Here is a 12,680-nt window from a genome sequence, read left to right on the forward strand (position 1 = left end):
AAATTAAATTTATTACAGCAATATACCTAATATACATATACATAATATTGCTGTGATAAATTTAGTTTCTATTAGTAAATAAAATATTTATTAGTATAGTATACGATGTTAAAAGGCATACATCTTCTATCCTATCTTGTCTATCTGCACATGCTCATATGAATATACATATGTATAGGCATGCGCGCGTTCAGAAATTCAAAGAACTCGCAGAAATGAAACAGAAACGAAAGTCACACAACATAGTTGAGAATTCGCAAAAATGAAAGACAAACGAAAGAAAAATAATGCGCAAGCATACATAAGCGTACAGTACTTATTGACTGCATTATTTTTGTGTAAAACCTTGGAATTTATTCATTAAAATCACCACTCAGAAGTCGTTTTATCCGTTGTAAGCGAACGATTTTCGAAGAAACATCATTTCTAATATGCCACAAGACAAAATTAGAAATGAACTTCTTAAACCTCACGCTGTCAGATAAAACGATATACTTCGCCATTGCGGGTCGATTTCCAAAAATTGTAAATGAAGACTAACTACAGAAATGATCCTGTAAAGTATAGCATTAATTTTTCCACCGCCAACGCAGAGTATTTCAACCAAAATATACGCAAAATAGTTGAGAACTCGCAGAAATGAAAGACAAACGAAAGAAAAAGAAGCATAACTCCAATAATGCACAAGCATACAAACATATATATGCGCAGCAGCAGCAAGGAAAGAGGTAATAATCGGCGATCCTTTGTATATTTCTTTCATGCATAACCAAACCATAATTAGGACAACGCAATACAAGTGTCAATGGTGGTGTTGGTGGTAAACGCTTGAAAAGTTACGACGAGCACGTAGGTTCGAATCTCAACAGAATTTATTTTTAATTGAATATGTCACCAACCAAAAATTGAAACATTGTTCTACAAAAACAACAACAGCATAAGCATGGCAACATTGTGTTGTTGGTTGAAAAGCCGAGCTGTGCCGAAAGAAACGAACAAACGATCGCCGATTGTCACCGCTTCGCTTACTGCTCGAACATCTTCGCAGACAAGGTTGCGTAGATTTATATTGAGCAAGGTTGCGTAGATTCATATTGAGCAAAGTTGCGCAACCTGAATCTATCGCAACCTTTTCCGAACTCGTATAAGAAGTATAACTTCAATAAGGAGCGCTTTACTTACGTACTCTCAAATAGTTATTATTCCGCAACAAACACTACATAAAAATCTGTAATAAATATTTCCTTTTTTTCAATTTGTTTCCCATAAATCAAATTAAATCATTGTTGAGACTTTACAAATGTGCCATAGCCATACATTCATAGAGACACATTCCTATTTATAAGGCATATATGTACGTATTCCTGAACATATACCTTGCACTTAATGACTTGCCACAAAACCGGAGCTGTGCAATAATATAGCAATATATGTTGAAATAATGTAAGTCGTCAGTCCCGTAAGGAAAAAAATGTGTTTATAATAACACCAACAAATTCACAATTCAATAGAAGCTGAACATCTGCGCCTCATGAATGATAATAAGAAGTATAATGCATTTGTTACTTTGACTGCTTAGAAAAAATAAGTGTATACCAGCTTGTAACACCCAACAGGAAAGGTTAGAGACCCCATAAAGTAAATATACAAATAATCACCGTGACGAGATCAGAATTTATCCATGTTCACCTATTCATACGTCCGCCTGTCTGTATATATAGGAATTAGAGTAAGATTCGAAACCTTACACTCGGCTTTTCCGCACCAAAAAGCTGCTCATTTATTGCAACCTCCAATATCAGACCACTACAAAATTCAACTGATATACAAACTTAACAATCGATTTGTAAGGAAATATTTTTCTTTTACGATATATCTTCGAGAAAATCTTTGTTTAAGGCAATAATGCAATCTCCAAAGAAATTGTTTGGTTCGGATTGCTATAGCATAAAGCTGCTATACAAACAGACCAATTAAAATCAAATTCTTATAGGGAAACTTTTGTAATTGTAGTTTGCAACCGAAGATAAATTGTTTTCTTGTGTTTGTTTACTTTACTATTTATTGTCTCAAATTAGCTTGGTATTATACTGAATTATAAAAAAGAATACTGAAATTGAATCAGCGATTACCTTATCTCAACTTTATCATCGACAACTGAGACTAAACCTATCTGTTGTATGGAGATGCCTCCACTTGTGCTGCTACTCACGCCTATAATAAACAACTTTCCCATATAAACTTTAATAACAATGGAAAGTGACATAAAAACCATATCCAGCATAAAGTCTCCAGCAAGTTCGAAAATCTTTATATTAAAAGATGTAGATATATGGGGGCTTAGTATGTAAACATTCGACTCCATTTTAACTTTAGGGTGCCATTGGTTTATTTTTTGATTCATGATTTATCTAGCGATATTTCTAATAACGCGACATTTGCAATAATTCAAGAGCAACTAGACCACGACAAATATGAATGTGTACAGAATTGTAAATTTTGAAAAGGGTCGCCAACATTTGAGTTAAAATCATGTGTCGGATTTAATTTGAAGAAGATATGCTATTTATTAGTTTAAACAGTGAGAGTGAACTTATTAAAAAGCGTCGAAATGGGTTCAAAATAAAATGACGGCTAGATGAAAGGGTTATCAGCATGAATGATCAGTACATATTTATTAACAACAAAACAAATACACCACATATTCCATGAGTAGCAAAGTTCTTACCAAGAAAATACACAAAATATCTGAAATAATCTACCGTAGGTAATTTTCTGAAGATATTTGGTTTTTTTTTTTTTGCAAAGCCACATTCTACACCTGAACCCTAACGAAAACAAGCGGAAACTTAAAAGGGTACAAACGTTTAGCCCTTGCGTATAAGTGACATTTTTAGGAGACGCAGCGGTCAAGGTACATTTGGTAAATGAAGCGAAGAAGAAGTAGAAGAGGCATGGTTAAATGTATTTTTCTTCAAATTAATCGGACAAATTGACTGGGCCATTTCGTGAGATATCACATTCATCAAACTTGGTTTTCAATAAATCGATTGTGACATTCGCTGTGTGGCTTCCAAGTCCATATTATCCGATTCGGGTCAAAAATATTCGGCTATCATTGAGCGGTAGCGATTCACATTCACAGTAACGTGCCGGTCCTGGTTATCAAGGAAGAAGTACGGCCCAATGACGCCACCGGCCTATAGCCGCACCAAACCGTAATTTTTATACCCTGAACAGTGCATATTAAATTATATATGTAAATGATCAGTACGTTGGGCTGAGTCGATTTAGCCATGCCCGTCTGTCTGTCTGTATATATACGAACTAGTCCTCCAGTTTTTAAGATATCGTTTTGAAATATTGCAAACGTCATTTTCTCTTCAAGAAGCTTCTCATTTGTCCGAACTGCCGATATCGGACCACTATAACATATAGCTGCCATACAAACTGAACGATCGGAATCAAGTTCTTCTATGGAAAACTTTTGCATTTGACAATGGATCTTCACAAAAGTTGGCACATATTATTTTCTAGAGCAACAATGTAATCTCCGAAGAAATTGTTCAGATCGGCTTACTATAGCATATAGCTGCCATACAAACCGAACGATCGGAATAAAGGGCTTGTATGGAAAACTTTCGCATTTGCCGTGGTATATTCACGAAATTTGGCATGGATTACTCCGAAAAAATTGTTCAGATCGGATTACTATAGCATATAGCTTCCATATAAACTGAACACGTAATTACTGAAAGAAACGCACCTGTGAAGGGTATATTAGCTTCGGTGCAGCCGAAGTTAACGTTTTTTCTTGTTTTTGGATGCGACGGTGGTTGACAAAGCCGGTCATGGTTATCACGGAAGAAGTACGGCCCAATGACGCCACCGGCCTATAGCCGCACCAAACCGTAATTTTTTTGGGATGCGATGGTGATTGGCGAAGCCATTCATCCAGAAATGAACCTCATCGCTAATGATGATTTTTTGATGAAAATCTGGTTTATTTTCAATTTGTTTTTTAGCCGAATTTACGAACGTACGACGATTTTGGTGGTCAAGCTCTTATCATAGCTTGTGGTGAGGGATATCGTCGTGTGTGTGATATCTTCTGCGGTATGTCCAATGTGTGCTGTGATGGTGAGTGGTGTTCCCAGGTGAATGTTTTGTTAGGGTGTGCCGGTTTAAGTGATATATACATGTAGTGATGTCATGTATAACATATTTTTATAACTGGAATGCTGTTGACCGACCGGACTTGGCTGATACAAATATGTTAGTAATGCCACTTTTTCTAACTTCCGAGGAGAGAATACCAGTGCGAACACCATATCACTAATGGGTTTATGAAATAACTCCCACGAAATAAGTCCCACTTTTGAAAACGAAATAAGTCTTACCAAAAATTGCTTAAAAAAATAAATAACTCCCACGAAATAAGTCCCACTTTTGAAAACGAATTAAGTCCCTTCAAAATGAAATGATTTAAAAATTTACTTGAAATGAAATAACTCCCACTCAAAATGAAATAACTCCTCCGTGAATAATATATTTCTTAAATGAAATAAGTCCCATTTTCATAAACGAAATAAGTCCCACTTTTTCGGGTCTATGAAACAACTCCCACGAAATAAGTCCCAATTTTAAAGACGAATTAAGTCCCACCCAAATGAAATGATTTAAAAATTTACTGGAAATGAAATAACTCCCCCGTGAATAATATATTTCTTAAATGAAATAAGTCCCACTTTCATAAACGAAATATTTCCCACTTTTTCACTGTTTAATGCGATTTCAAATAAGAAGTATTTGGCTCTTCGAAAAAAACACACGTCGAATAATATGAATAATCAAAGCAGAGGAATAATAAAGAAAAATCGTATGCAAGCTTGCAGAAGGCTTCTTAATGGAATGGATATTACGAATTTTGATAGAGTTCCAGAATTTATTATTAATTCTTTTTTCGGTCAAGGAACGTATAGAGAACAACGTTTGGATTCGTAAATGGATTAAGTACAGATCAATTGTTCTTATTATTAAGATGGAAACCGTTTCGGAAGGACCATCAGATTAAAATTATCGACCTTTATAAGTGGCTTGAAGATCCAGTGCATGGTAGACGGTATTATAGTTTTAACGTGGCGTTGGGATTAGTTGTATTTTGTAATGGTGACATTAGAAAACATAGAACACGAATTCCGATTTCCTACTAAAAACATAATAAAACACATACATACCTAATTCTTCTTCTTCTTAATTGGCGTAGACACCGCTTACGCGATTATAGCCGAGTTAACAACAGCGCGCCAGTCGTTTCTTCTTTTCGCTACGTGGCGCCAATTGGATATTCCAAGCGAAGCCAGGTCCTTCTCCACTTGGTCCTTCCAGCGGAGTGGAGGTCTTCCTCTTCCTCTGCTTCCCCCACATACGTCAACAATTTTTTTTAATGTTGTTTTCCAGTAGTTTAGTTCGGTACCTATTTGTACACATTTCTTTAAAGTTTTTTTATTATAGTAAGTATAAAGTAATTAATACCAAAAAAAGGAGAGCCATGAGAGATAAGGACAAAAAATTATGGTTGTCCCTTTTACGAAATGTCCAATATATAAGTTTTTACATAAGAAAAAAATGAGAAATAAAGCCGTAATGGCCTTATATTTCATAGCTCTATCGCACCCCTCCATAAAAAAAATCATTTATTTATCAGATAAATATTTGAAGGGTTTCATGAACTTCTGCACGGCAGAATGGACATACTGGTTTGATCAATTTTGTGAGTTTGCATTGTAAGATAGTATTCACTGCATTTTCAAGTGCTTACAAGGAAAAAATAAGATATTTGGCTACTTTATGAAACAAACCACACACATATTATAATTAATTGTATTCTGGTTAGTTTCAATATGGTTTAACGACTCGTCTTCAATGTCCTCTTTCAAATATGATAATTCTTCAAAAAGATCTTCATCAGGCTCCATTTGTAAAATTAAATTATTTTTTGATAACGCCAGTTGGTCAAGGAATTTAGAAGGAGTTATAGTACCTTGTAAGAGAACATTCTTGAATTTCGAAATCATATCTGCTTTCAAAACACAGGGCTTTTTAATACGCTTTTTTCCCACACTACCATTGGTATTCATCAATAGTTCAAATTTTCTTACTTTTTCAAATTCTTGCATCTGTAAAAATGCTACAAATTTAAAAAAAGTAGCCTTCTTTGGAATGATTTTTCCTATGACGCTATTGTAAGCTTCTATTGCAGACGTAGTGCGGATTTAAGAATCGAAAACTGAAAAGTTATGTAGACCGATCTGTAAAAATGAAATCATAACACCTGTTGCGCCAAGCGACATCTTTTGTAAATCTAAATCTAAATTAGAAAAATGAGATATAAAATTATTATTAGAACTTATAAAATTGAACTTATAAATATAATTATATTGTACAAAATAGCATACTTACCTTAATAATACATTTAAATTACCTTCATTTATTACTTACCTTAATTCTATTACAATATTTAACGAAAGATAATTACTTACCCCTTGTATTTACATTACCACTAGCTTAAGCCGTTAGTTTTAAGATTTAGGCTACGCAATTCCAAGAACGGAATAATTGAAGCATTGTATTAAAGAACTTGAAAACGACCGGACGCGTCTTAATTTTTTATCGCAATTCTCGTGACAGGCAATTAGGCTTATTCATTTTATTCGCGCATTCCCAGTTATATTTTTTCGCATCTCAAAAACGCTTGAGATTTTTCAACACCTTTTTGTAAATATTCTGTAAAAGGGAATATTGTACCTTTTGCATCCATTGATTCTCAAAATATTTTATAAATGATTTGAATCTATCTAAAGCGTTCAATTTTCCTAAATCTTCGGTTAGTAGTTGGAAGCTATCCGAAATGTGCATTCCAGGTAATAATGGAAGAGATAGAAATTTGTGATAAATTTTAGACGCTTCTTTATTTTGCCGAATATATTGAGCGAGCCTTTTGTCCCTCATGGTTATGAATCGACGCAATGCCTGGCAATAATGGAACCAGCAACCAAATATTTTTGAATCAGGAAACTTTTTTCAATTGCGCTTCTCAATCCTGTTTCATAATCTCTTATAAAAGTTGCTTGTGACAGATCAATAATGCTCGTTTGTATATAACTTAATAAATGCTGACATGCTTTTAGAGACTTTTTGGTCATCAGTACGAAAAGAAAGGGGAATACCTAAAATAGAAAAAATAATAAATATGTATACATAATATAAATCTATAGATACTTATGAATGGAATTAATTACCGAATCAAAGTATTCACAATGTAAGATTAATAGTTGTTTAAAGCTTCCTAGAGGAAGTACAGAAAAAGTACCATCAATTAAAATGTTTCTTTTCGAATAAACAGTAATTCATTCTTTCATCAGTTCAACAGTCCTTTCGGAACAAAGAACGCAATATGCAAAGTCTTTTTCTTGGTAGCATATGTTGAAAAACTGCCATTGTTTATTTCCATTTAATGTGGAATAACCGAATTTATCATAAACTGCTGCGTCTTGGAAAACTTCCTGCAGTTCTGCCGGTGTTTTGGGAGAATTTTTAAAATTTTTATTCGCAATATACTGCAAACTCCGCTGTATTTTATCAAAGACAATATTTTTGCTTTCGTTTTGATTTCTGCAAAGATTTTATTAAGTACTTACTTAATAAATAATAATTATCATGTGGGTGGTACTTACTCCATGCTAGTATTCACAAAAATATTGCGCATACTTCCAGCGCAATTGTTTTCAGTCGGCTTTTCATTAAGACGTGCGCGTTTTTACATTATTTAAAAATTTTAGTTCTTCGTACCGAGCCTCTTGATTATCGTGATTGTTCGCTTTATAATTTTTTGCTTTAATGCTGCCAAATAACATTATTCGTGATGGACAATCCTTTACATAACAAACATAAAAATGTTTTTCTAATTTAGTGCACCGTTTAATATATAATTGTTTCTCAAAAAAAATATAAAGAAGCTTGCTTTTATTCCTCTTCCCTGCAATTATTTCGTATGCCACACTCATGCTCACTATTGAAATTCAAAAACTTAACTAATCAATATAATGATAAGGTCTTGTAAACTTGCACACTTAACAACAAATTTGAAAGAAATAACGGAACTTTTCGAAAGCATATTCTACAATACAATAATTTTTTTTTTTAAAGCAATAAAAAAAACATTATGAAATTCAATGAGAAACAACGTGAAGAGCAACAAATAACGGCAAAAATTCATTCACCTAAAATGCAAAATTATGAAAATAAAATAAGTCCCACTTAAAATGAAATAAATATAAATTTAGGGGTATGAAATAACTCCCACTTTAAAAAACGAATTTATTCCCACTCAAAACGAAATAAGTCCCACTTAAAATAAAAACGCGTAACGAGATAAGTTCTACCAATTGACGAAATAAGTCCTACTTTTAAAAACGAAATAACTCCCACTTTCGAAATAGCAATTTTTGGTGGGACTTATTTCGTTTTTAAAAGTGGGACTTATTTCGTGGGAGTTATTTCATAGACCCATCACTAATATAGAAGAGGCAACAACATACACATATATATGTAGGAGACGTACCCAGAGGGACAATTCGAAGCGGACAGACATATTAAATAACTATTACTTACATTTCTAACTTAAGCTACCTAAGTACTAAAGAATTCAACCATGCTAAAGTAGCCGTAGTCAATCCCAACTTGACGAATATACGAGACGCGTACCCGACAACGGATAAACAGCACAGTTGCTATTTGAATTACAATAAATACACATCTAAATCCACTTATTTCCAACATACAAGTATATATATTTTGGATATAATTTATAGCCAATATTCATATATATACTAACGCGCATACACACAAATAAAATTTAGTTACGCGTTTTTAATACATACTAATTCGAATGTCAACACAGCCGAAAACCGTCAAGTAAATAATACTCAATGATACACACAAACAAACACATTGTGGTTGAACATGAGTTCAGATACCTCTTGGCAGGTTATGCGTATAAGAAATAGGCAATGAGAAGATAGTTTCTTCATCAAAAGGTGTTGTGTCTGGCCTTTAGGAATCTCTGTCAAAAATTTTCTTACCTACATTTGCAGACATAAAATATTTCACATGGACTTTCGCATCACCTTTTGAGAGGTCTGTTGTGCCGCTAAAGTGTAAATATTCTTAACGCTTTTGTGGCATTTATTACACACATACACTCGCGCACTTTTTCACATATTGCGTACGGACATTCTAGGTGTGTTCAAATAGGGGCTTCATATATTATTATTTTAATTAGAACTGCTATTGTAGCGCAGTATATACATATTAGCAGTAAATGAGAATTTTTAATTTGCATATGACAATATGTAATACTTAAGTTTAAATATATTAAATATCAGTCGGCAGACTTCAAAGCTAAATGATATTTGCAGGTTTAAAGGGACTATACCTGGGAGAATATGTGGGTAAAATATGTATATACATATGTATATAGACTCTCATGGCTAGTGGAATTCGGTGTTTATCTAAATTGCAAAAAAACAAAAATTCATTGTTATATGTAAACGTAACTATCTGTCTCTGCTCCTAAATAATCCAAAACTATTAATAATAAAAACTTCGATATCAGGCCAATGCAAAAGCCCCAAATTAAATGTATAGTGGATTTAAACCAATCGGAAACGCTAGAAAAAATTACAAACGTTATTGGAATAATAATATATGGGCAAAATGAGATCGGGAAAAGGAAGGAGATGGGCGTGGCCGAATTTTTAAGAGTCAGAAAATATTTCATACCGTCACAAAGTATATATTTTAAGTAAGATTTATAAGGGCATTATGAAAAAATTAGATATTTGGACTTAAGATTTTTGAATTGAAAATTAGGGGTAATTTCAATTTCAGGTCAATATAAGGAAAATGTAAAAATGAAATGCGTTCGGGACATAAGAACGTAAGTTTCTACCAATTTTTGTGAAAGAATAAAAATTCTTTGTATAATATAAAACTAAAAGACCCAAAAATTTGATTATGCGAGTTTTTAACATAAACTTTGAGGTTACGTGAAAAAAGTCTGTTTGCAACACCTACCTTACAACATTGTCATATAACTTTTTGCTATAGGGCTTGTGGTTTTGTCGAAAATCAAGATAAACAATTATAAGCCGTAAAAGCCACCACCCTACCTTTCCTTTTCTCAACTTTAGATTTGTTATTTTGTTTTTCGTTTCGTATGGATTCCAATCTACCATTTACTTAGTTTTTAAAAACTATTTACCCTGACCTATGTGTCCCTGAAGCTTTTGTTTACTATAAGCATTAATAAATTTAATGTTAAAGAATTGTCTAATAGATTTCTTTAATATTACGTCAACTGCATTCAATGAAAACTCTTAAAGAGGTGTTAAGACTTTCATAAAATATCTTCTGCCGCAACAGGCTGTAAGGAATTTGCTAACCAAAAATACTTCTTTATCTTATAACTTTTTTCGGTATTTTCATAGCTTTCAATCAAATATGCTTGTATAAAATTCGGTCACAATCGTTGTTTTTCCACAATTCCAGTTTGTCATTCTTTATCATATCATTCTTTGGATTCTAATTCACACTCTTATCCTTTCAATCCCTATAATGAATTGGAAGTTTTATTATTATCGAACATTTTTTTTATTAATCGAAACTTACCTTGAGTTTGCGAATTTGTCAAGTAAAAGTGTTGAACCATCTCGCTGGAAAATTAATGAGAACACTTAAAGCATTGAAGTTTCAGAATATGTAAAAAAAATATCTCCACGAGGATTTTCCAGTTGCTAAAAATATATATTTTTATAAGTAATGAACAGTATGTGGTTACATTCAATAGCCAAGAGAAAGCTGTATATCTATATACATATATAAAAGAAGTTATATAAGTTAACTCGAAAGGCAAACCACCAAAATACCAAGTCAGCATTGTCTGCCTAACATCCGTTTCAGGCAATGCTGAACACTAACACCACCCCAGTCCATGACCAACGGCCCGAGTTATGATCTAACGACAAGCAACAACAAACGATACTCACAAGCTACCGTAGCCGTGGGATCCGCTGGCGCAGCACGAATATTGCGCAAACAAGCGACGACTTACACTACACGCAAGTCGGCGTAATCGTGGGATTCGCTGACACTGCATCTGACAAAACATAGCAACGACAGCGACGACGGCAGCGGCAGTTAGGACGGCTTAGGCTTAGACTTAAGAGTAAGAATGTTTTAGAGTTTAGTGTGGAGTGTCTTTAATGACATCAAGGGACCCAAGGACTCACAAAGAATCGCTACAATCTTTAAAAACGTATCCTACAAGGACTCACAGAGAATCGCTACAATCTTTAAGAACGTATCCTATAAGGACTCCAAGGATCCGAGGATTCATCAGAAAGCAAGTTATAATAAAAAACATGTTTCGAGTATTGTAAGTAGAGTGCTTATTGAAATAAAAACATTATAATTGCTTTTGAATTAAAACTAAGTTTTCAAAATAGACGTAAGGGAAAATAAGGAGCTAATCATAAAATTTTGTGAAACAAATTTTCCAGAGTTTAATAAAAAAGAAACAGTGTAGTCTTTTCTCAAAAACATTGTGTTTAGAAACAGAATTTGTGAAGAAAATTGTAATAAATAACTGAAATTATCTAGCCATGTGAACAAAAGAGTGTGATTGATTGATTCGACTATAGGAACGGTTACAAGTCTATTCAATTTTAATTTCCTAGTTTATGAGTGACTCAGAATTAGAAAACCTCTTAGGAAGAATTATTAAACTACCGGTGACTAGTAAAATGGATTCAAATCAGGTAACCGCAGTGGTTCAAGCAGCCGTCTCAAGCGCTCTTGAACAACAAAGACAGACTTTCGAGGTTAAGCTCCAACGATTAACGGAGCAAATGACTACATTGACCACTGGTCAAACGCCAAAAATATACCAACCGGTAAAAATATTACCGAATGTAAAGTGTGACGAACCCCTTGATCTGGTAAAATCAATACCAGAATTTGACGCGCAAATCAGTACATATGTGTCTTGGCGACAAGCTGCCCATACATCTTACGAAGTTTTCAGAAGTTACCAGGGAAGTTCTAATTCTATGACCCATGAGGGTCAAGTATCAGAATCAATTTGCGAAAAATATAGAGCGGACGCTTTAAGAGTTTTTATATCAGGCCTTAAAAGACCTTTATGTGACATACTATTTGCCTCTCGGCCTAAAGACCTACCTAGCGCTCTGGCATTAGCCCAGGAGGTGTAGTCAAATAGGGAAAGGTACTTATTTGCTTCAAATTTCGCAACGTCTATTGAAGATCAATATAAACTAGGAATTTACAATAATTCGGAGAAAAAGATGCAACAGCAACAAAAAAATCCGCATTTTGCAAATAAATAGCACAGAACAAATGATACTAGGACTAACAAGCAAGAATAAGTGACCCCCATGGACGTTGACCCATCGGTTTTAAGACAAAATGTAAATTGGCGTAGGGAACCATCACAGAGAGCCAACCAATACCAACAACAGAATCAAAGTAATAGTAGACAGGGTTATAGTTCAAATCAACAGCAGGGAAAACGACAGGCAGATTCAGATAGGGTTACTGGA

The 12,680-nt window shown here is 33.9% G+C and overlaps 1 pseudogene; it reads right to left on the bottom strand.

Moving 5' to 3' along the window:
* Window positions 1-368: 368 nt before the first annotated feature.
* On the bottom strand, window positions 369-571 carry LOC120773189 (annotated as a pseudogene).
* Window positions 572-12,680: the final 12,109 nt, after the last annotated feature.

This window comes from Bactrocera tryoni, chromosome 3 (assembly GCF_016617805.1).
Source record: "Bactrocera tryoni isolate S06 chromosome 3, CSIRO_BtryS06_freeze2, whole genome shotgun sequence".
NCBI lineage: Eukaryota > Metazoa > Arthropoda > Insecta > Diptera > Tephritidae > Bactrocera > Bactrocera tryoni.